This window comes from Marmota flaviventris, chromosome 1, assembly GCF_047511675.1.
Source record: "Marmota flaviventris isolate mMarFla1 chromosome 1, mMarFla1.hap1, whole genome shotgun sequence".
NCBI lineage: Eukaryota > Metazoa > Chordata > Mammalia > Rodentia > Sciuridae > Marmota > Marmota flaviventris.
In genome coordinates this window covers 178,894,705-178,919,846 of record NC_092498.1, presented here as the reverse complement: position 1 = coordinate 178,919,846, position 25,142 = coordinate 178,894,705, and the positions used below count along the sequence as shown (strand labels likewise).

At 32.8% G+C, this 25,142-nt stretch overlaps 1 protein-coding gene across 13 annotated transcripts in view; it reads left to right on the top strand.

Annotated features, from left to right (window-relative positions):
- The window catches only part of Tbc1d5 (TBC1 domain family member 5), a 517,207-nt gene that overhangs the window by 129,503 nt on the left and 362,562 nt on the right, over positions 1-25,142 (top strand). The window contains exons 4-5 of one of the 13 annotated variants that reach the window (XM_071619381.1): positions 983-1,059; positions 15,410-15,506. The exons of 10 other annotated variants lie outside the window; for them this stretch is intronic. The gene's annotated coding sequence lies outside the window, so the exon portion shown is untranslated. The remainder of the gene's footprint in view (positions 1-982; positions 1,060-15,409; positions 15,507-25,142) is intronic. 2 more of the 13 variants (XM_071619386.1, XM_071619384.1) reach the window with 2 other exon arrangements.

Below are 25,142 nucleotides of genomic sequence, written 5' to 3'. Positions count from 1 at the left end.
AAGACATACAGCAGGCATTTATGTATGACTTATCTCTTGATGTTTTTAAAGAATATCAAGTTAGTGAATATTTCCATAGAATGCTAGAGAATCACCAAGCTATGTTAAGATGGGATGCAGGGCCATCAGCTTCGCTTCTCTCTTCTCTTCTCTCCCCTCTTTTCTCTCTCCTCCTTTCTCTCCCCTTCCTTCCTTCCTTCCTCCCTCCCTCCCTCCCTATTTTTTAGTATTTATTTTTCAGTTTTCGGTGGACACAACATCTTTATTTTTATGTGGTGCTGAGGATCGAACCCAGCGCCCCGTGCATGCCAGGCACATTCCCAGCCATCAGCTTCTTTCTTATACCAGTCTTAGGTAGGTCATTGTTCAAATGCACTTGGCAAAAAATGAAGTACTTCATGTCTTAGATTCCTTGAACTAGGTAAAATTGTAATTGTAAAAATCCACAAATGCCAAGGGTTTGTAGTGTTCATTACGATACATATTCCTCCTAGCTGCCTTAGCCCAGAAGCATAGTTAATAAACATGGGATAAGATAATGGCATCAGAAGTCTACTGGTATAATATGGAGTGGGCATATGCTTTTGAGTTGTAATAGTGTTATTCTTTTTACCCATTCTTGTCAAGCTCCCTGTACTCTTTAGTGATTCAGCTGCCCCTGTGGCTGTAGATACTGATTATGGTGTCCTGTGACATGATTCAAATTGCTTGTTCACTATGACCCATACTGTAGTACCTAAGTGAGAATAGTAGGTGGTATGGGATCAGTTAAAAGGCCAAAAAATTGAGGAGCCTGTGAAGAGTATTCCCCATAGCACCACTAGTGACTCACTCATTCCTCTGATTTAAATGCCCCTCCCCCACCCTGCCTCTTGTACTGGAGATTGAACCCTGGGGCAATCTACCATTGAGCTACTGCTGTCTTTTTTTGTTGTTGTTGTTGCTGTTTTGTTTTATTTTCAATTTTTTATTTTGAGACTAGGTTTCAATAGGTTGCCAAGGCTGGCCTGGAACTTGGAATCCTCCTGCCTCAGCCTCCCTGAGTAGCTGAGATTACAGGTATGCACCAAGATGCCCAGCAACAAATTTCAGTTCTTTACAATTCCCCTTTTCCCTATAATCTGAAATAATGTCCTTTTTACTGAGATGAAAGACATTGGAATGATATCTCCTATACATCTATATATTCACTTGTCTTCTGATGCAAGTGAGAGTGTGTACTCAGTATCCTTTCAACTTTCTTAAGTACTCTGCTTTTAGAAAGAGGGCTCTTATGGAAGGAATAATAGAAATAAGATGTCTTGTGCATCTAGTTTCCCTTTAAATGCAGGGTGTAGCTTATCAAATTGCCCTTTAAGCAACAATGAAAGATCTCTTTCAATTTCTTTAGGGATATATTTATATCATTGTATAGTATGTGAAACATGTACTATTTGGGGAGAGGCTGCCTGACATTTCATGGGCTAACTCTGAGAAGAGTCCTTAGGGAATTCTCTATTTCACAAGTGAAAAGTTCACTTGTTAACCACCAACTCTTTTAACCTCTTCTTACCTGATTCCCTGTTAAATACTTCATTATTTAACATCATCATTTGTATCTCTTCCATGCACTTCACACATCTTTCTCCTATACATTGCAATTTTTTTTATCTGTTTCTCCGTTTAACTTACTAGTCTAAATAAACCATCTGTGGTGACTTTTCGTTTATAAGTGCAAACTTGTTTGCAAAAATCTTAGTGCAGAAATACCAACTATGTTATTCTCATGCACTCATGTTTCTCTGTATGCTGTGTTTATCCTTGAGCTTCCAATCTTTGTAAATTAAACAAGAGAAACTTGTCTCTATGGGGTTTTATGCTAGTGGTGTGTTTTCAGCAATACACATAAGGATGACTCTTAACTATTTTTCATTTGAATTGAAAATTTTTGAGTGGAGAAGATGTTTGGAAATGTAGCAAAAAGGTAATGATTTGCTTTAAGTTCTATAATGTTTTTTAGCTTTGAAATTATTTCAATATGAATTCATTTGATCCACAAATATTTATTAATTATTTACTCTATGGCAGATACTGAACTATCTGGAGATATACTTCTTAAATAATATATCCTTTGAGGATGTTTTACTTTTTAAATTATATCATGTGAGCATTTTTTTTCAAAGTTCACTGAGAAGTTTTTTTAGGTTTTCACTGTATGTGTACTCTTTTGTGATAATAGAGAGCCAATCCTAAATAATAGTAAAATGTAGAAAATAGAGAATCTGGTTCATCTTCTCTTCCTCTCATTCACTCTTTCAAGGGCTTAATGAACAGTGAAATGAACCAACAACTTCCCTTTCTCTTCTTTGCGGTTATAGTCGTCTTCTGTGGTACTTAGCAGATCTGAAAGAAGCAGGAAAGTTGATGAATTGGATGGGAGAAGATATATAAACTTATAATGAGACAAATAGAAAAACAACCATTTATAATTGAGAGGTGGCTGTTTCTTCTAAGTAAAATATATTCACCAAACATTTCTATTTGTCATAGAAATTTGAAGTTTTACTTTAGAGTATTCCCAACTTTAGTATTCCTTTGTAGTCTATGAACAGCTGACCCATTTAAAGGAAATTTCTGTTAGTCTTTAGTTTGTAATGATTTGACAGGAAAGTCACTAACATTGCATTTATTATTGAGACAGAATAAGGTTTCAATTATTAAAAATATGTGCTCAAAATTTTGTAAATGATATGAACAATAACTTTTCTTCAACTTAAGAGATGCAGTGCATTCAGTATGCTAGTGAATATGTGTTGAAGATATTTTGAAAGCCTAAATTATTTGAATATGTTTGAGACTTTTGTTCTTCTGTATTTATGTTGAAAACATTACATGTTTTTGGATCATTCATGGTATAGTCTTAGAAGTTTGGTGTTTTATACTCTCAGTTATATGTACCCTTGATAAGGCATTTGTTAGTAATATTGGAACTAAGTAGTTTTACCCAAATTCCATTCAGCTGTTGCTGTCTAAAATAAAATATTTTAAAATAAGTAGCCATTTCATGAGAAATCTATTGAAAGTGTTTTTCATCTGATAGTGTGTATTTTAATTTTTATAAATGAAACAGGAATTTATTGATATAGCTAAGGAAGGTTTTCTGTTCACATTTAATAGTATGTAATTTGATATTATTTGGACAGGATCTTACATAAGCTAAAAAAATATTCCTTACCCATTTTAAAACACGTTATATCTTACATGTTAATCTAATTTCTCACTGAAGTCACTAAAGAGAATTGTGTACCAGTAGGTTTCTAAAACTTTGACATTATTTTAATCTGATAACAAATGGGTTTAAGTTCATGTTCTTTCTGTTGTTGGCAACAAATCTAAACCTGTATTTTTTGGATTTATGAGGATAAGTCCTGCTTTGGCAATCTTGTAGATCCTCAAGAGAATAGTTAAACAGTGATTAATCATTGTTTCTTCACTGAGTGTGCAGAAAAGAATGGAAAAGCTGCATTTCACACTTCTGAAGCAATTAATCCCCATGATCTTAGCCAGGTTTGTCTTGTAGATAAGTCGGGATACAAAACGGTACCTAATTTATCAATGTATGCATGCCATAAAGTATAAAACACACAATTTATTTCATATCATTTATAGTCAAATGTAAAAAAAAGAGTGACTTTGCCATATCCAAGAGTGTTTCCTACATTACCTTCATATAAACTAAGTACCAGAGATTACAATGGGATTCCTGTTTATTGTGCACATCTGGTGCAGTCACTATGCATTTTCTCATTCACTTGCTGGCATTTTTAGTGATTGTGGCATAAATCACCTTGCTAATCAGAAACATAAGTGACGGGAAGTCATCTCCTTTTTTTGAACAATGGGAAAAAACATATGGCTTCTTAGACAGTACTTGGCTGTTATACTATTTATGTGGCTTTATATTTGGTATTTAGAATTTCATATTAATTGCAGTAGTTTGGTTTAAGGCATCTAACACCTACAGTTTGTGGTCAAAATTTTCATTTTACACAACTCTCATAAAAAATAAAGAAGGTAACTTTCAGGCCTTGTATTTTAAAAACTTAAAACTACTTTTGGGAAGAGTTTTGATGAAGATGAATTGAATAAAATTTATATATATTTTAAATGTCTAGATGTTTTTATCTATATGCATTGAGTGATTTCAGACTAGTTTTTAATTATTCCTATTCCAAAACACCACACAAATCAGAAAAAAAATGTTATTGTCCTTAAAAGTGTTAGAATGTAATTGATAGCAGTTTTTCTAGAGCAGTGGTATTATTTTAAGAAGAGCTGCATTTTTAATGAATTGTTGTTTATAATTTGGAACTATTTCTGCATAGACTACAACTAAAACTAATGGATGAGTAAAGTTTATAAAACTTAAGAAATTTATATGTGTAGGCTTTAAAGATTGCCCTTAGTGATTGCTATTTATTGTAGACTGCTTGCTACAGGTTTTTTTCCTTTACTTTCAATAATTACTCAATTCTCAAAAGGTGATTAATATAAGGGCCCTTTGTTATTGTTTGACTTTATAATATTTACCTGCTTTTCCTTTATTTATTTTAAATGTGTAAATTTCAAATGAAAATTAATATTTTTTGGATAAATATGTGTCTTGCATTTTTTTCCCCTCATTTCATGTGACTATTGATTAGTTAGGCTAATCAAGATGTAACAGATACACCAAAGTTTATTTGTTAAAATACATGCCTTCATTTGAAGTAGCCCTCTTGGGATGAATACATAATTCATCAATTAAAGTATTTTAGAATGCCTTTTTTTGAATTTTCTTGAGTAGAATTGATGTACAACTATTCAAAATGATACTTTGAATGGAGATAACATTCAGTTTGTGGGTATGCATATGCTAGTAATTTTGTTAAAAAAAATCAATCATATTAACTTAGATTGGAGACCATGTGTACCTTGAAGATAATTAAGCATTGAGAATAGATAGTTTTGAAAAAGTGCCCAAATTTTAAATAAATAGCCTTATTTATTAATATTTTTAATAATCTTTTATGATATTGTCTGAAGGACCACCTGCAGTAGGAATTTACAAATTAAATAAAAACAACAAAAGGAGGGGTATTTTTTTCCTGATATCATTGCTTGTTTTAAAATCACTACTATCCAAATTCTCTATTAAGGTATAATATGCTATTTTAAAAATTATAGTTATGACTGAATTGATGTCTTCTTTCTAGATTAAAGTTATCTAGTGCTTAAAATTGAGTGAAATCTATACCAGAGTTCTTTCTTGACTGTTTTTATTTTCTTTTTCTGTTAAAGTCTCTGTGTATCCCATCTTATTTTTTTTAAGGTTGGAGGTCTATTTCTTATAGATGTCAACTTAAAAGTATTACAATTAAACAGATGTAAATTTCTTTTTCTTCATGAAAATTTAATAGTTCCAGGAGAACATGGTGTTAAAATCCATAAAAGTGGTGATTGAAAGGATGGCAAAAGTATCAAAATGGCAAAAATGAAGGTTTAATTTTTCATAACTGAATATTTTGAAAATCCTCAGAAATGATACTTTGAAGAAAAATTTCTTGTATTAAAGTGCTTGATGGAAAATATATTAACCTAAATTATTTGCTTATTTATGACCATAAAGGCAGGCTGTAATTTCTTAATGTATTTCAATTATTAATTGAAATTGAACATTCGTCAATGTTAATATTCATTGCACACTTTGTTTAAAATTTGTTTTCAGAGAATTTTTTTTTTCCTCCCTTGATTCTATTTCTCGTCTTTAGGGTTACATTTTGTTGGTACACATTACTTTCCTAAGTAGGTTTGGAACTGAGTAGAATTGAGGAAAAGTTATTTTTCTTAAGTTCTAATGACAAAGAATGAACCTTCTAGTTGTAGGAATAACCTTAATGATAGTTCATTACTGCCCTATAGGTGACAGTAGCCACTGTAACCAACAGTACAATGACCTTAACTAACTGCTCCCCCAGTCGGGAAGATTATTACCTACTGTCCATCTTTCCAGCTATCCTTTCCCCAGCTTGTCTTTGCCTGGAAATAGCTTTTGGAATACTGACTGAGGTGATGTGCCTACCACTGCTTGAAGTGCTATGATACAGAAGGTATTTACACTGTTGGCCTAATCATACTGATATTCAGATAACAATGTTAGTTTGTGAAATATTTTCAAGAATGGGAGACTTCTATTTGTGAATGTGAATGTAGCAAAAAGCATATTGCATGTTTTGATATTTCTGGTTTCTGTTTTCATGTTTAAGCCATTTTTGGTGGGAGGTTTTACCAGTGTGGTCTTCACCTGTATTTACTCTGGGGTTCAGGCATACCTGGGATATGGAGACTAGCAGAATTGACCAGCACATAGTCTTTGATGCAAGGGTACATTAATTGATTTTTTTCTAGGAAAAATAAAATACAAAGACCTAAATCTGGTGGTATTTTAGTATGCTTTCCATGCTAAACAAAATTCCTGAGGCTTGCTGAGGACTCAGGTCTTTGGAAGGTCTAAATAGCATGAGGCTAAGATCCTGGCAAGAGTCCCTGGCTGCATTATAACATGGCTGAGAAACAGAAATGGGACTGGCTTCATTGCAGAAGGGACCAAACATGTTGAATGGTCTTGCTTTAAGACAACCAGCTCTCTTTAAGAACTCTCTCACTCTGAGACAAGCCTTAATTTCTTCCTAGACAATGCTCCCATTGTACTATGTTTTATTTCTTAAAGAGTCTACCACCTGAACACTTCCACACTGGGGACCAAGCTTCCAGAACATGAAACTTTGGGGGACACTCTCCAACTATGTCACTGGGTCACACAGCTTTAGTTGTTAAAAGAACAGCATTTCTAAAATCAACCTGGGTTCTGTTTGTTTTCTGGTCCAGACCTCCCTCCATCAAGGGAGGTAAATGGGTGGGCTTTAGGAAAAAAACAACCAGAACAAGACAATCAGGAGGCAAACAGCATGGCTCTTGTAATCTGTAGAAGACTAGATGATAGATACTTTTTTCCTCTGTCAGTTTATTGACTAACATTTTGCACTTTCCACTTGCCTTCAGTGTTGTGAAAGATGTAGTCACCATGGTTGACAGCAGTCCTATTTAACAAAACAGCGATTAGAGCAGAGGGGAAGTGGGCCTCAGTGGGAGTCAGAGTACTGAAAGAAGCTGCATTGGTGTCCTGTAGGTGACAGTAGCCATTGTAACCAACAGTACAAAACCCAGGAAACAGATTCCTGAATGGGGAGAACAGAAGAGGCTTTCTCATCTTACTTTGGAGGTAGCGGAATTATCAGACTTAAAATACCACATAGAGACACAAAGAGGGGGGATAAAATGACATATGTGCCATGGTAGGTGTTATGGTTTGGATCTGGAGTGTCCTCAAAGGCTCTTTTGTTGAGGACTTTGTCTCTAATTCAGTAGTGTTCAAAGATAGAGCTTTTGGAAATGATTTGATCTAGAGGATTCTGACCTGTCAGTGGATTAATCTGTTTTATTCCTCAGTGGACTACTAGGAGGTGGTAGAAGCTATAAGAGTGGGACCCCATTGAAGATTGTGAGTCCTTGGGAGCTTGCCTTTGTGACTGTGTCTTAACTCCAAGAGCAGAACAGCTTTCCACTGCCATGCCCTTCCACCATAATGTTCTGCCTCATGTCAGGTCCAAAGCAATGGAGCCAGCCAACCTCAGGCTGAAACCTCTGAAAATATGAGCCAGAACAAAACTTTCCTCCTTTAAGTTGTTTTTCTTATAATTTTGTCACAGTATCTCAAAGCTGACTGACTTAATAGGTGAGTGTTAGCTGACTGGTCTTGTTCTGAACATGTATGATGGACTTAAGGATGATTCCCAGAAAGGACAGCTTGTAGAGGTCTAGTATCCTGCTTCAGGGTGAAGGTGAGAAGCAGCAAGCACGGGTTATATTTGTTTTGTAAAATAATTAGCAATTTTACTGACATACTAAAGTAGCTCTTTTTTCTTCAAAACACTTTTTGCTTATTACTTAACCAAACAGTGTTCTAGTGGCTAGAGAAACAAAGTAAGATATTATTCTTTATTTAAGCAGCTTCAAGTTTATGGGGGAGTTGTTAAAAAAAAATTAAACAGTTAAAGAGTCAGCATCTCATGTGAAGAATAAGGTGATAGAATCATGCAGGGCAAACAGTTGGTCCTAGAAGAAGGGCTTTTAAACCAATTTGGAGTTAGACTTCAAGAATGGTTCCGAGATAACTTCCTAGATTGGGTAAAGGCTGAGTGTGAAGAATGTTGAAGAAAAGCCAGTGCATATAGAGGAAAATATTGCCTGTAGCAGCCCCAAAATAACTGTAAACCCAAAGTGTAATTGAAGAACGGCAAGTTGATAGATTTGCACCATGAGAAATACTGAGATCTGAGGCTCTTTCTGAAGAGTTTTGTGGATCATTCTAAGTGACTGCACTCTTTTTTCCTGGGAGGCAAAAAGAGGAGGGAAAGGAAGATGTTGCATAGAAACAGTTTCAGTGTGCAGTGCTAGGCATAGTGATCTATTGAATTTAAGCCAAGGAGAGATGTGATCAGATTTGGTTGTTAGAAGGAATAGTTAAGTGACATTTAGCCATCAGATTTGGAGCAAGAACTCAAGAGCCCAGGTACCAGTTAGGAGACAATTGCAGATCAGGAGAGAAATTGAGACACTGAATTAAGTTAGCATCAGAGTAAGGGAAAAGGAGGTAGATTTGGCTAAATCTAGTTGATTGCATGTAAGAAGGTCAAGAAAGAAATGCAAGTATTAGACTCAAGTGACTGTTGATTGGTAGCACCATTCATTGAATGGAGAATACAAGAGCAACAGTTTTGAAGGGGAGGAGGATGACTTGTGTTTAGGCATCTTATTGATTGAAGACTTTCAATGGATAGTTGAATATATTGATCTCTCAAACCCAGGAGACCAGCTAGAGTAAGAGATGTATGTATGCTTGGAGTCATTAACATAAATATTGGCATGAACTTATTTGTTTAGCATTTTCAAGCACTGTGTCAGGCATTGGCAAAACAAAGGTAAATAAATGTATTTGACAGGCAGAAGACTTCCCAGGGATTATATATAGAGGAGAGATAAACTTGGACCAAAGGGACTACTATCAAACAATGTAATGATAAAAGAGGAACTTGTTGAGGAGATGAAGGAGGGAAACAGTGATGTTGTCACTGAAGACAAAGTGAGAGATAAGGCAAGTGTATTGAATAGACAGGTTAGAAAAATGTGCTGGAAAGCACTCATGAATTTGACATTCCTAACGTCTTTAATAAGCATTTGGCATGGAATGCTGTAAAACATGTAAGCTCAAAAAGTAGTTGATGGATAAACAAATGAGATGAAGCATTTTAGATGACCTCTGAAAGGTACTATCTTACCATTGTCTCTGAAGAGCTGGTCAATGGAGGATGATGCAAGGCTGAAAGAGGTTTGTTCTTAATTTCGCAGAGACTTCATAGTTGATGAAAAAGGGCTAGGAGGAGGAGAGGTTGTGATATAGGAGAGAAAACAATTTAAAATAGTTAAGTTTGGAGTAATGTATATGAAGTGATATAACAGATTTGGCTCAAGACTAATGAAGGAATGAATTTCCACAAGAGGTGGGATAATTATTATTTTTTAAAATTGAGAATGCTAGAAATAGGAGAAGTGTGACATGAAAGTTCGGGTCCTCCAGAAATAGTTTTTAAGATGTAATTAGAAGATTAAGAGCTTTAGTGTGGGAAAGTCTTCAGAAGTAAGAGAGGAACAGGACCAAGCAGGGAAAGCCTTTAGACTGTAATGCAGGCCTGGCACCTGTAAAAGAGGGGAAGGGAAGACAGAAGACTTTCCACTGAATACAGTGCTGCTTTGTAAAAGTCTCAGCTAGGCAGGTAATCAGGGAATGTTGGCCTTGAGAACAGACAACTTTGGCTATTAGAGATGTCCTATTTTGGGCAGCAGTGGCCTTCCTCTAGCTACCTTGTCATTGGATGAGCAAGTCTGGGGAGTGTGTGGCCTTAGCATGAAAACTACAATGGATCCTGAAGTTATAATGGCTAGAAATTGTCAGTTTACTGCAACTATTCAGGGCAGTTTCTCTTTGAATGGTGTCTCCTAGGCTACCATATTGGATGTGGCTGTTTCGGTTCGGTGAGAGGGAGGAATTGTTGTTGTTTCATTAATCCCTATGATTTCAACAAATTGGATGTCCATTCAGTGAGTGTTGGAAGGTTTTGGGGAAAGTACAGTTAATAAATACAGCAAGATAAGGCAGTGTGCTAGTAAGACATAAGTTAAAATCGTATCTCATAGGCTCTAGGATTGATGGGAAAGAAAGTGAAAGTAGACAGGGAGTAAGAGACTGAAATGAAATGAGTTGACAAACTGGAAGTTCCAGTGAGTTAGAAAGTACTTGTGCTAAAAGTGAAGGAGTAAGAGAACATAAGGGTAGATGGAGTTAATGATGATAAAGTGATACAGCAATTCAAGAATTACAGCTGAACCCCTGGAAATACTGATATTTAGAAGTCCCTTCATGTAAAATGAGAAGAAAATTTTACCAGCAGAAAATGTGTTATATGTATATATCATAGAATCATGACAATAAATACCACAAAAATGTAAAAGGCATCATAATCTCTTGTTTTGTAGGTATTTTTTTTTTTTTTTTTTGCAAAATAGTTTCAGAGATATTATCAAATTTCTTGTTTGACAAAATCTATTTAGTCATCAGGAAGTGTAATTTAAAAAAAAAATGAGTTCTTTTCATTTTCTCTGATACCCTAAGGGAATTTTTTTTAATTTCTTAAAAAAATCAAGTGAGTTCCCATCAACTAGTGCATCTATTTTTGTCTCTAAAGGTTTCCTGATAGAAAAGGTAGAGAAATGGAGAAAAAATTTAGTCTACAAGGCTATATATTAATTGAACAGAAAGTAATTAAGGTAAGATAATAGCTATAAACACAAACAGCTTTTCACATCTCTGTTTTTGGCAGAAGGGAATTGGATTGTGACATATTTTAGGTAATTAAAATAAGATGGATTAGTGGAAGGGTGGACAAATGGATAGACATAATAAAACAATAAACTCAAATGTGATTGAAGATTCTGGGTGATACATGGGTATTACTGTACAGTTTGTTCACTTTTTCTGTATATTTGAAAGTAATTGTAATGTTGAAAAATGGTATGGCATTTACAACTTTGAAATATGTTGAAAATGATTGAACAGATAGGTAAGTAATAAAAAAAGTATACTAAAATGTCACTTATAGATCCTAGGTAGTAGGCATATGGATGGTCACTGTAACATTCTTAGAAATTTTTTGATAGTTTGAAAATTTTTAGAATGAATTATTAGGAAAAATAGTGTTATAATCAGATAGCGTTTGGGGGTAAGAAATTTGAGTTCCAGTTTTGTGACTTTGGGCAAGTTATATCATGGTTTTTTCTGTTTAGTGGAGGTAAAATGGGTTTGCAATTATTTTCAGTACTAGAAAAGGATACTTGTAAAGCAACTGGCATATGATAAGTATTTGTCAATGCTTCTGATGATAATATTGCAAACATAAACCTCAAATTGATAGATTGTATCTTGGATCCTGCTTATTATTTTTTGAATATATGGGTCATTTAATTTATTTCATGAATTAGAGTCAAGACCCTAATAGTGAGATGAGGTCAAGACCCCTTCTTCATTGCCTATGTGTTTCAAGGTGGTTTAGTTTTGTAGAGCTTGGAATGGTAGAACCATTCTCAAATCAAGGATGGAACCTCTGATAGTATTGTATTTATCAAAAACACTCCATGTACCTTTTTTTTTTTAAACATTTTACAAAGTGCTGAAGTTTCCCAAAGTGGTCTTACCGGTCTTATTTAGTAGTTCTTCTGAACATATGTATACTATATATCAGGATTTTATTACATTAGTGTTTTTGAAAATATAGTCAATAAAAAATCCTACTTGCTAAATATGTATTCATAAATTATACTTATGTATATATAAATATCAACTGTTTAATTTTCATTATTACTCAATGACATTCTTTTTTTGGACAGAAGTCAGTCATTCTTTGGTTGCTTTTTAAGAAGTAAACTCATTTTTCTGGTGTTCAAGCTTCAGCGTCAAGTGTGTTTATAAAGTACACTCTGCTTGTTTTTTATTTGCTCTGTTTCATATGCAGGGTGGATAAAAATTACTGAACTTTTTATATTTATGTAAATTTATTTAAAATTAAATTCAAATTTACTACCATATGCCTTCAAAGACTAAACATAATATAGACTATTATAATCATTTATATAAATTGGTTTTAAAAACCAGTTCAATATGTTTAATCAATATGTCATGAATATCTATATAGTTGTCATCCTAGTAAATTCTATGACATGTACTTTTACAGCATACAAATTTTAAATAGAATAGACTTTTCTAGCCCACATTATGGAGGAACTTCTGTTATCATCCAGTTGACTGATTTAATATGAGAAGAATCGTGATGCTTGAATGTGAACCAGCCAGATTTTGTATATCCATCAAATATTTAGGACAGGGTTTTTATCTTCATGTAACATTTTACTGATTGTCCTCTATTTACAAATCATTATATGATGTAGAATAAATGAAAATAGGGCTGGGGTTATAGCTCAGTGGTAGAGCGTTTGCTTTGCATACATGAGGCACTGGGTTTGATCCTCACTACCACATAAAAAATAAGCAAATAAAATAAAGATATCGTGTCCATCTACAACTAAAAAAATTTTTTAAAAAGTAAACTTTTTTTTTTTTTTTTTTTAAGAAAATAAATAGTAACTTCAAAGAGTTAATCAAAGAGTACCCTTTTATCTTTCTGTGGATGTTTGCTAGTCTGTGGCTGTAAATCTTTTTGAAACTTTAGGGTAATTACTAGGCATCTTTGAACCTATATGGTAAATTTTGTCAATTAATGATGAGTATTTTGCACTCCAGTTTGTGGGTGTTGGGAGTGGTTCTGGGTTTTTTAAATTAGAGAACATCATTATATGATAGGGATCACAAATATACTAGAACGAGTAAAAATTTAAGCATGAGTAAAACTGTGGCAGTTTTAAGATAGAATAGATAAAAGGAAATGTTGGGAGAAAATAATGGCAATAATTTTGTCCTTGAGTGAAAACCTAAATGGAGTAATTAATTGCAGTATACTAAATATATTTTCTATTGCCAAAACAGAAAAAAATCAAAAATTTAAAAAAGTGATGTATGTCTTTCTTAAGCAGTACCAGTTCAACTTTCTCTCTTATCTCTCTTATTCTGTTTACTAAAACTAAAATAGCAATGAAAAAAGATATTTCTTATATTCTAAGAGAATTTATTTCATTAAATGGTTGCCTGTCATTTGTTCTGAAATCTTATGTCTTCTGCATTAAAAAATGAAGGAAAATTGATCATACCTTTCCTAGCCTTATATTTATATACACGACCAGGGTAACTCCACATCATGTACAACCACAAGTGTGGGATCCTAAGTAGAATAAGTTATATTCTCTGTATGTGCATTTTGCCAAAATACATTCTACTGTCATGTATAACTAAAAAGAACAAATTAAAGCATGAATAAAAAGTGTAGAAATAAGTTTCTGTTTAAGTGGTCATCTTTTGAAATCTTTCTAGAATGTTATTTTCAAGGCCTGTTATGTTCCATGAAGAAAAGAGTTAGAATGGAAAAGAGAATTGATAAATTCTCTTAAGTTACTATTTTAATGCAGTAGGTCAGAGTATGTTTATTTGGTATAATCTGAGGAATTTATACCTCTATTTTTTTCTTTGAATATATTTTTGGTCTTTTATACTTATACCTTATCATGTACTTATAGGGACTATTTTGTTTATTTAGACCAAATTCTATTTATCTTCAGAAAGCATTGAAATCTGAAGACTAATTTGTTTTCAATGTGTAGTATTAACTGCTATGATGTATATACATTTTATATTTATGCCTGGAAAGGGTTGCAGAGGGGTGCTTTAGAACCACCTTTTCAGCTCTAAATAGCTATTGTGTACATATGGTAAGGTACTGCTGCTTAACAATTAGTAACTGCTTTGATGAAACTGAATTACATGTTTAAGTTCCCATCAGGAAGTCGCTTCACATATCTGTATTAATGTATTCAAGGCTCGAGAAGGAAAGTTAATTTTCCAGCTTAAATATTTAATTCAAGCTTAAAATTTAGTCTGTAATTAGAGCTCCCAAATGGCAGGAACATGGAGTATTTGTCCATTTTAATTAGATTGTTGTTTACCTATTAATTATATATCATATCTTGTCATATAGTTTTGATGGTAACAGATGGTGCTAGGAGTTAGTAAGGGTTTCAACAAAATAAGATTCCACATGATTTATTAAGTTGCACTTTATTAGTGAGTGGTCTGCTTTAGTCAGGTTATTCTCCCAAAGAAGGAATGTGAAACATTTCACTAATTTTAGTAATTATTCTTTTGTGGACCCTTAAGAAATATTGATCATAAAAAAGTCTGCGATGAGTGAGGTTTATTTAGAATCAAATGGATCACTTTAGGCTTATTTTTGAGTAGCATATATTGTCAAATTGTATAATTAGTATGAAGTTTAGTGCATTTTGCTAGGTTAATGTAGAGAATCAGAGTTTTATTTATTAGTAAACTGTAGGCATAGAGAGTATTTTATATATAATTATGATTTGGAATAAAAAATAATAGAATGATGATTAAGCTGTTTATTTCAAAGGTATTCTCTCTGACTTTTGAATCTGAAAAGAAACAAAGTTCCTTATTTACCAAAATATATATTGGCAATCTTTTGTGCCTAGTGAACTTGATCAGCAGAATTTCCATATTCAGAAAGTAAATGTCAACTAAATAGAAAAGCTTTCTAACTTTGTTTATGGAAGATTTTATTAATTGTTTTGGTTACCAACTTCTGCAAATGAATAAATTTTACTTGTCCATACATGTATGGAAAGAGACTGATAAACAGAAGGGAGTAAGAAAGAGGGAAAGGAAGAAGGCTTTAAATTTTTTAGCCTTTGTAGTTTATTAGAAATTTATTATAATCCACAATATGATCACCTTAAAAGTAAGTTTATATTACTGATTCTTAGCTCCTAAGATTATTTTGAAATAATTGTCAGTTTCTAAGAATAAGAGTAAACAAAAGGTTCCATTGTTTCTGATTTTAAGATTTGCTCCACAGGGACACCTTAATCTTCAAAACAGTGGCCTTCTGTCCCTATGTTACCTATAGTATACAGCTTTGCTTTTTCTTGTGTTTCATCTTGTTTTTTGTGTTTTAATTTGTCTCCACTTGTATTAAGTTGATTACCTGAGGTAATCAACTTAGAGAAAGGAATTATTTGGCTTCTGGTTTCACAGGTTCCAGTACATGATTGGTTGGTCTCATTGCTTCAGGTCTGTGGCAAAGCAGTATCATCACAGGAGTGTGTGCTGAAACAAACCACTCACCACACAGGTAGGAATCCGGGTACAAAAAGAGAAAAGGGTTGGGCTGGGCATGTGGCTCAAGCGGTAGCACGCTCGCCTGGCATGCGTGCGGCCCAGGTTCGATCCTCAGCACCACGTACAAACAAAGATGTTGTGTCCACCAAATACTGAAAAAATAAATATTAAAATTCTCTCTCTCTCTCTCCCTCTCTCTTTTAAAAAAAAAAAAGAGGAAAGGGCCAGAGCCAGGGTCTCTTAATCCTTTCAAGGGCAGGCTATCAAGGACCTCATAAAGTCATCACCGCTTCTCAATAGTGTACCCTGGGAAGCAAGCCTTCACTACATGAACCTTAGGAGACTCTTAAGATTCTTGATTTATGTCAGTTTTCAGAAATATTTGTCCTTTGGTACCATAATTCTTTATAGTGGAATGGTATGTTAGCATACCAGTAGATTGATGTATAATACAGGACCCTTCATTTGTATGAATTGCTCATGTAAGTGAATGTGAATATTCACTTAAGCTTATTTTACATGTTACTGATTTGAAATCTTATTACCTGTATTTACATTGTCTTTAGAACTGTTTCATTGTTCAGGGAAAAATAACTAAATGATTTTTTCCCCTCATACTGAAGGGGAAATTGTTACTTCAATGTGGCCTTAGTGTAATGTACTCTGCCCCCAGAATGTTGAATGACTAAAAGGTGATCTCAAATATTGTGCTATAATGTTATGCTATAGGAAGGATGCTGCATTATATTTATACCAATTAAGATGAATTTTAAAGGAAAGAAAGTATGTCTAGAATAGAAATAGCCTTAGTTTAAAAGTTTAAATTTTTAACATCTCTGCCCTTGGTGAAAATATGGGACTATATTTTCTTTGGCAGAATTTATCAACTATAACATGCAGCATTTCCACAAAAAGAAGGAAAACTAAATTGAAGCATGTAAATTACTCTAATTTGGAAAGTTATCCTTTGTAAGAAATGACAAGATGACTTTCTTTCTGTTTTTTTAAGTGTGTAAAATATATTATTCATTTATTGTCTGATGACATTTTATCTGGGGCAGTAAATTTATATATACATAAAAGGATACTTGGTGATTGTTAACAAAAACAACAAATGAAAATATAAATGAGGTCTTTGTTAGGACTGTGTTTCTCAATTCCTGGTCTACTATTTTATACCATGTGAGGACTCTTATTTGAGCAGCCAGCCATATAGTGTATTTAACTTTAACAAAGCAAATGATGATACTGATTTCTCTTTTTGTAATTAAGATGATCTTTCTTTCCTTAAAAATAAGTGTTTGAAACATTTTGGAAAATATAGTAGTTGATAATCAAATCTTATTACTTGATACTAACTGAACCAAGGTAACACATTAACTGATATTTCTTGTGTACTTTAAACACAGGATTCAAAAAATGTGACTGAATGAAAAACTAATGGCATTTTGAGAATTCTTACTCAGTAGTGACCATTTGGGAAAAGGTGATTGTCAGATTAAGCTTCTAGTCATCTACAATTAAATGTTTTCAGACAGTTTCTTAAAAAAATTTACATATTCCTTTAAGTCTGTAGTGTTTCAGACATATAAGTTTTCCTAAGAACAGGACTTAGGATATCTTTCTGTCTTTCCTCAATTTCTCTTTTAAATGTTAATATGTAACTCTTTGTAAACATACCATTTTGAAATCTGGATTCTTCCCTTGTTTCTTTACATAATGAATCTCTTTTTATAGCCTTATATCAGGCAGAATGTATTTTGATAATTCCAATGGACATTTTCAGACCTTAAGTTTTAATTTATCTCCATTTTGAGATGTGTTTTTGCTCTTCTTGCTATAATGATGCCTCACATTCCTGGTTTTTCCATTTCCTGATTGATTGTATTCATATTCCTCAAAGTGGATGCTTTTCTCTCTGTGCCTTCCTCTTGGCAGTCTTGTTTGTGTCCACAATTTCAGTTTGATCCAGCTAGCCATTATTTTGACCTTCAGATCCATATATCTTATTTGCTTGACATTTCTCTACTTGAAGTTCATATGGATTCCTTAAACTTGACAAGTTTAAAATTTATTATATTACTTAATTTGCTAGTAATTTGTTTAGTTTTCCAAATTTTAGTAAATAATCTTTCTGCCCACCTGTGTAACCAGAAACTTTTTCATAACCAATCCATTAACAAATATCCCTTTATTATGTTCTCAATTTTTTTGTAGTTACAGATGTGTTTTGGACTTAGTTTTAATCTGTTGATCTCTTATATACTTAAAACAGTACTGTAAATTTATTGCTTTTCTATCTTACGGAACTACTCCCCTCATATCTTTTAAAAGTTTTTCGGTGTTCCTGGACAATCCAATGTTTATCAGTTTGTGTGATTCTGTGTTCTCATAGTTGCTTTGAAATATTTATTAGCATTGCATTAGATGTACCAATTACTTTGGTGAAAATCCTTATCTTCTCAATATTAAATATTCCCATCTAGGAATATGTTGCGCATCTGGATTAAATCTAGTGCCATTGAAATCTTTTTTTCAAACAAGGCACATATCTTTTCCATCTAAGTTTTTCACAGTACACTGTTTGTTTTTGAAATTGTGCTGGTTTATTTTCCTTATGTTTGTTTTTAGTTTGTCTAAGTGTTTAGCACAGTTTCTGACACGTAACACAATAAATACTGAATTTTGAGCAATTTTTAGGGTAGAAAGTAATTTTTTAAAGTCATGCAATCTTATTCAGTTTATGATTTAAATTTTTAAATTATTTTGGTTTTTTTGTAGGTAATATTAGCTACAGATTATAGTTTTGTTGTCTTTTTAAAAGTTTATACTTTGTGTGTGTTGTTAGGGATCAAACCCAGGAGCTCTCATACACTAAGGTAAGTACCCCATTACTGGTCTCATTTCTTTTACTTGACCTGTTTGTTTAAAATCTCTCCAATGATGCTGAACTAATAGCTCTGGCATTGATATTCAATATTTTTGACTGGTTTTGATGAGAAAAATAATCCATTGCCATTATAAATGCTACTTGTGTATAATTTTATGCCTATCATAATAAATCCTCCATTGAGGAATGGAAGTTGTATTTTTTGTCTTGGTTAGTTTATTAGGAATGACTGTTAAATCAGTTTTGCCATGTTTAATGAAATGTTTTTATAGTCTTTTATATTAGGACCATGCTAAAGTAAAATGAATTGGTACTTTTTTTTTTAATTATAAAATAGTTTAAACATAATAAGAATGATTAGTACCTTGTTAAAAAATTACCCATACTGTAATCTTGGCATGTGCCTTTGGTTGAGGGAAGGGTGTTCCTGGACAATCTGCAGTGGTAGAGGAAAAATCTTTGTATGTCTGATATCTTATAAGGCTGTTACTGTATTCAGATTCTTTGTAGCTTTGAATTGATTGTAGAAATTTTAAATAAAACTATCCTTTTTTTTTTTTTTTGTATCAGCATTATAGTTGTACATAATAGTTGGGTTGATCTTGACAAATTTATACAAGCATGGAATTTGATTTCAGTTGTTGTCCCCCCACCCGCCCATTGTCTTTCCTCTACTGATTTTCCTTTCTCACATCCATTTATTTATTTTTATTGTTGCTTTGTACTTAAGGGTAGAATTCCCTATAGGGTGTGTGTGTGTGTGTGTGTGTGTGTGTGTGTGTGTGTGTTCATGTGCACATAGTATGATTTTTAAAAAATTAATTTCACATTTCCTCCCCTTTCATATCCCTCCTTTTAATCTCCTATTTACTATCTTCCCTATATATTTATGATGTCTAATCCCTAATCCTTCCCTCTTTCTTTTTTATTTTGCTGTAGCTTTCACACATGAAAGAAAACATTTGATCCTTGATTTTCTAAGATAGGCTTATCTCACTTGGCATGATGTTTTCTATTTCTGTTTACCAGCCTATGCCTTAATGCCATTCTTTCTCATGACTAAGTAAAAACTCCATTGTGTGTATGTACTACAATGAATATTTTCATATTTTTTGGCATAAAGTTGTATATAATAACTCCCTAACTCCTACGTTTAAAAAAAAATCTTATTTTGGTTTGCTGTTATAAACTTTTGTTTCTAGTAGTATTTTTTTTTATCCTTTTCCTTGAAATTTAGTCGGTTTTTATTGGACTTTTCAAAGAAGGAAATAATTAGCTTGTTTGCTTCCCTCTTTGCTAATTTATTTGGCTTATTGTCATTATTTGTGTTTTAATTTTTTTTGTGGTGCTGGGATATTGGACCTGGGGCCTAGGGTATGCAGAAGACTTGATGTAATGCTGATTTACATCCTTAGCCCTAGGTTTATTTTGTTTTTATGATATTCTTAAGATAAGTAATAGTTCATTTATTTGTTAAATTTTCTTCATTTTACTTCTAACAATGTTAAATTATGATTTTTCCTTTCACTGTAGTTTTGCTATTTTTACATATATGTAAAGGGATGTGACATGTATAACATGTTGCTTTTAATTAATTTTCAACTTTTTCATTATCAAATTGAACTCAAATACAGGAAATTACTCAAACCAATAAATGTTTATTATTATTATTATTACTATTACTAGTACTGTTCTTATTATAGATTAAGTATGCTTGTAAATGCCACTCAGGTCAAGAAATACAACTTTACTAGCCACTGCAGAAGTTCTCGCAGGTGCTCTGTGCTAATCACAGACCAGTTTTTCCCTCCACAGTAACCATTCTTTTGACTTTTATAGTAGTAATTCATTTCAGCTTAGTGCTGTTATTACCCAAATGTACATCTCTAGACATTACAGTTTAGTGTTATTCTTTTTAAAAGCTGTGTTTGCCTGTCAAGTCTTTTATCTGTGGTGCTTCCCTCCAGATTCCCTTTTTCCCTCCTCCCCTCTTCTTCCCTCCACTTTACTCCCTTCCCTCCTGTTCCATCTACTGAAGAACTTGGGTTGTTTGACCTATAGAGTTGCCTGCAGTCAGGATTTTGTTGATATTATACTCATGGTGCAATCAAACATTTTCTTCTTTGTTTTCTCCTAGTTGCTGGGTAAGTTAGAGTTTAGTTGGATTTAGACTTCATTCCTGGGGAAAACTAGAGGTGCTATTTGTGTCCTCATTAGGAGGTTCACACTGTCTCTTTTTCATTTCAAATGCTTATAGCCATCTTTGCCCCAAAGCCTGGAACCATTAGCATATGTTATACAGTGCTTTTGTTATATAAATTAGCTAGAAATGAACTTTTCTTTTTTTTCAGTTTCTGATTAATGTGAGTTTTTTGGCATTAAACAACTGTAGATTTGTATTGTGGTCAGGGAATGTAGACTTCACATTTTTGTGATGCATTAAGATTATTTTGGGGTTGTGACTGAGTGGTAGAGCGCTTGCCTTGAATGTGTGAGACACTGGGTTTGATCCTCGGCACCACATAAAAATAAAGAAAAGTACTGTGTTCATATACAACTAAAAACAAATTAACAAATAAAAAATATTTTCTCTGTCTCATATAGTCAACTTTGCAAATGTCCCATTGGTATTTGTTAAAGATATTTATGTTCTTTTGCTTATTATTTAAGTTTTTATATAGCTACTAAATATTAGCTCAAACTTACCATATTCTTCAAATGGTTCCTGTTCTTGTGTATCTTTACTTGATCAGTCAACTCTTAGGATTGAAGGTGCAAACATCACTGATGGTGAGAAGGTCAAATAGATTTTTTGTTTTGCTTTTTGGGAACTATTCAGGTGAGAAATAACTCTTCAAAGTGGAACACTGAGGACAGCAGGAGATCCAAAAGTATTTTGAAAATAGATGTGGAAATATGAGAGTTGAAAGAGAAGTTTCTATTTTGTGATTAAGGGTACAGCGTGATTGAGTGTATGATTTAGAATAGGGATTGACAAAATCTGGTCCATGGGCTAAAACTGGCCTTCTGTCCATTTTTATATAGTTCACAAACCAAGAAGTATTGTATGTTTTTAAATGTTTAAAAAGATGAAAAGAGGAGTGCTATTTCTTGACATATGAATGTTACATAAAAATTCAAATTTGTTTCCATAAATGAAGTTTTATTGTAACAGCCATGCTCATTAGTTTTTAGTCGAGTTGAGTAGTTTGAACAGAGACTGTGTGGTCCACAAAGGCCAATATTCTTACTGTTGGACTTTTTGGAGAATAAATTTGCAAAACTATGCTGCAGATAACTTTATCTTCATCTTCCTCATTCCCATAACAAAATATTTCTTATGGAACTGGTTTTTTAAAACACCTCCATCTATAATTGTATGAATGAAACCCTGCTCATGATTATTAATTTCTGACAACATGGAAATTCATTTTCCATGAATTCTTGTCTTTTTAATTCATTTCTCATTTCTTTTTAGTCTTTTACATATAATTATTGAATGCTTTTAAAATAGAAGTAATTAATAAAATAGTTAATATTAACTACTTGATATTGACTGTGCCTGCTACATTAGAGTCTTTTTCTAAATACTATACAGAGTCTTGACCATTATTACTATTAAATTTTATGGTGATAATTTTATATTTGTACAGTCATGCTTGTGCTTTCCATAAAGATTCTCTTATTTCTGTGAACTCATATTGCAATTTCACTAAATAAATCAATTGTTAGTTCATGCTTAAAGTAAGTCCTCTTAGGTTTGGGGACAAGACTATGGTTTATTATAGATGGAATTTTAGAGGTGACTTTCTTTGCTTATAAAGTCAGTTTTTTAATGTTTCTAAAGGCTGTATAAAATTGAACAAATGAGTCTTGAAAAAAATTGAATTTGATAATATATATATATATATATATAGAAAGTGAACAGAGTTTTAGTTATCAGTATGAGTGACTCTTTAATCCACAAAAGGGTAGATTTTACATCATGGGAATATCCAGTTGTTGTTTTTTCCACAACGTAGTTATGCTGGATAATCAGAAAGCCAAAACTGACCCATCCATACAAATTCAAAATAACCTGTGTGTTTGAGATGGGGCTATTTCTCTGTGTATCCTATCTTTCTTACTTAAGTTCCTGATATTTATAAAATGTTGCTTTTTAACATTTCAATTTATTTCATCTTCATGTGATTATGTTCACGTACAAAGAATGCTAGAAGGTGGAGCACTATCAGAAGTTGTCAAGAAAGCAAACAAAATATATTATTAGTTTTAATCTGGTAGCAGCAGAGCACATTGTTAAACATGATATTTTTATTTGGGAGAGAGTGATTGATATATTGGCACACAAACTTTTTATCCCCATGAAGTTATTATGTCCAATCAGAATGTTAATTAATGTAAGGTGTTCTGTGTTAAAATAGCTCTAGAAAAGTTGGCCCATCACTGACCGTCCCCCTATACAGGTTTCATAGCTGTATTATTTTTTAAATTGTTCATGGAAAATAATTTTTATTGCTTTTAATAGTGCATTATAATTATACATAATAGTGGGGGTGACATTTATTCATGCACATAACAAAATTTATACTATTCACTCCTCAGTGTTTCTCCTTTCCCTTCCTACCTCCCTTTGTTCTCCCTTTCTTTACTGGTCTCCCTTCTATTTATTTATTTTTAATTGATCCATTAAAATTATACATAAAAGTTTGGTCACTTCATTCCAAAACCTCCCATTTCCCTCTTTTCCGTCCTATCATGGAAATTTCTTAATTTGTATTGTGATCAATTGTTGATTTATACTTACCTTGTTTTATTACCAAAGAATAATTAAAAATTATACATAAGTGACCTGCTCTTTGACTAATGACTTAAACATTTATCAACATGTAGTATGCTATTTATTCATGATTAGCAGAAAAGTTTTTTCTGTGTGTTGAGGGAAGATTATATTTTAGACTATAGGACATATATTTTTTTTAGCAGTATAAACCTGTAAATTTGCTTTGACTTTTTTGTGTATTTATGAATGCCTTAAATGTTCCTTCTGCTTGTTTACCCCTTCTGTTTCTTCTACTTCACCAAAATGAAAGAAATGGTCAGTGATTGCAGTTCACTTCTGGATGTTAGTTACTGTTCTAACAGTTAAGAATGGTCAGGTTTTGCTATTAAGGAGTTTTATACCCTAACAATCATTTATGAAGTATTTTCCGAAGTTGTTAATAAAACTGATTATCAAATTTTGAAAATAAGCTACACTTTTGATAAATTAGAGTTAAGATGTCTTTTTAAAATGTCACCTATGATCTGCTGCATTTTAATAACGTTTTAGGAATCAGAGAGGTATATAACAAGTCATGCCACTCTCAAATCCCATGCTTGTAGAAAATATTCTGGTATTAGTGTATAAGATGGTGTTGAGGGGGGAGGAACAGGAGAAGTGGAGTCAGGCCTCGTAGTTATTGTAATGTCACAGTAAGCAACAAGGAGAGCCTGTCATAAAGAGGAAAAGATGATGATGAAAATACAGTAATTCAAATTAATTTTAAACTGTTAGAAATTCCCCCCTTTTTGGTAGGTAAAGAATTATTAAATGTCTGTATGTGATAGGGGTCAACTTAATGAATTCATTATCAACATGGATTAAAAAAGATAACACACGTTAAATATTTGAAAGGAAGATAATAACTGAATGCTTTTATGATTCATAAGGAAAGCATCAGTTACACTAGTATAGAAAGATTTTTATGGAGAAAGTGGATGTGTGTTTTAATACCCAAATCCTATGTGTCCATTAGTATCCAGGACAAACCCCATCTGCGTCAAGTTTTACTTAGCACTCAAGTGTAGAAAACTGTAATGTGATGGGAGAGAATAAATAACCTATCAATTTTTCATTGCCGACTAACTACCTTCATTGGTTTTCTAGAATATGTTTCAGAATATCCCATAACACAAGAACAATATAAGTGCTGTTTTCTTCTGCCTTTTCCCCATCATTTAAGGGCATATTGTAGCTCCACCCCATGAGAGCCTCGACACTGATTACATTAGCCTTGAATAGCCTGTAGAATTCTGATTAGTTTCCCAGATTACCCAATTATGATTCTTTACAAGTTGTTTTCAAAAGATTTTTCTGAGTTAGTTCCCTTTAAAAGAATGGATGAATACATAATGGATCTTGGGTATGGATTATTTGTATTAACTATCAATTTCCTTACTGAGTCATCTTTCTTATTTTAATCTTTGAGGTTATTTTATGAAATCTTTTCTCACCAAATAGACTATGATTATGTAAAGGAGGAACCCTATCTTGTATGTCTTTGTAGTCGTTCCTTTATAAGACTTTCATTTTATGAAATGAAGTAAAAATTTGTCTGTAAAAATAGTACATTATACTAACAGCAGATGTTAAACCATTGCCTGCTAAGTGTTTAGGAAATACATGTTGATAGAATTTAAAGGAAGGAGAAAATAGTATTCCATAAGTTCCTTATTGGATGAACATTTTGATGGTTTTTTGCATTTTGCTTTTATAATCTTATAATGAATAAACGGATGTAGGGCCTCAGTCCTTTAGCTGAAATCCATTGGGAGACTGGATGGTTTGAAAGTCAGAATTCTTTTTTTTCCTACTTTAGTGGTGTAAATGTGATACATGTTTAAAAATTACCAGACAGTCCAGTGGATGCAGCACTTGGTAAGCTAATTGCTATTTCTGATGAAAAAAATGTGCGATTGTTGATATTGTTGGCTAAA